The sequence below is a fragment of the Hetaerina americana genome, unplaced genomic scaffold (assembly GCF_022747635.1).
Source record: "Hetaerina americana unplaced genomic scaffold, ioHetAmer1.1.p SCAF_72, whole genome shotgun sequence".
NCBI lineage: Eukaryota > Metazoa > Arthropoda > Insecta > Odonata > Calopterygidae > Hetaerina > Hetaerina americana.
Window position 1 is genome coordinate 1,447,663 of NW_027287339.1, and position 843 is coordinate 1,448,505.

At 45.3% G+C, this 843-nt stretch overlaps 1 non-coding gene across 1 annotated transcript; it reads right to left on the bottom strand.

The window, feature by feature from the left end:
- Positions 1 to 247: 247 nt before the first annotated feature.
- TRNAE-CUC (transfer RNA glutamic acid (anticodon CUC)) lies at positions 248 to 319 on the bottom strand. Its single transcript has one exon. It is a non-coding gene; the product is annotated as a tRNA-Glu (tRNA).
- Positions 320 to 843: the final 524 nt, after the last annotated feature.

Consider the following 843-nt stretch of genomic DNA (forward strand, 5'->3'; position numbering starts at 1 on the left):
AATGGTTTATTTTTAGTAGGCCTCACTAATCTGCTGTAAACGCGCCAGCTATATCCATCGCCGTGTCATAGTCCGAAGACAGCACTTCGGCCTTTACATCGGACTTTAAACAATGATAACAATATTATAATTACATACAACCAAGCCGTAGGCGGAGGAAAAACCTCCTGGGCGGGAATGGAACTAGTGACCTCTGGGTTGGCAGGCGAGGGCGTTATCCCGCCACCACCGGTGGTCGGAAAAAAAATTCCGGTACCGGGAATCGAACCCGGGCCTCCCGGGTGAGAGCCGGGTATCCTAACCACTAGACAATACAAGAAAGAAGTAGAACATTTTCATCAATTAAAAAAATTAAGAAAGAATTTTGCACGGTGTTAGAACGCTTCTATTTACAAGGCTTAATCCCGAAAGAGATTAAAAGACGAGCTGAATGAAGTTAAACCCATGGCACATCTGCTCAAGGGTTGCGACTTTACACTTAAGTAAATGAATTTATACGTGGCCGAAAAAAAGTCACCAAATAACCCACACAGACATAGCCAGGCACAGTGTTTTCAATTTTGCAAGAAAAAATGAGTGTCGCGTTTTCTCTCAGAATGGTCGAAAACGTGCGTTCCATTCGGAGGCTGGTATGGCGCTTTTCCGTCGCAGTCCTGGCGATTTTCTGCGTCAATACATGGCTGTGAACGAAACTTTGGGGGTCAATACTACACTCCAGATACAAAAGAACAGTCGAAGCAGGGGGTTTCTCAAGGCGATCCTGCTCCGAAGACGGTGATATTATCAGACATGGTCATGACCACGGTTTTTTGGAACGCATGTGGTATCATCTCCATCGATTAC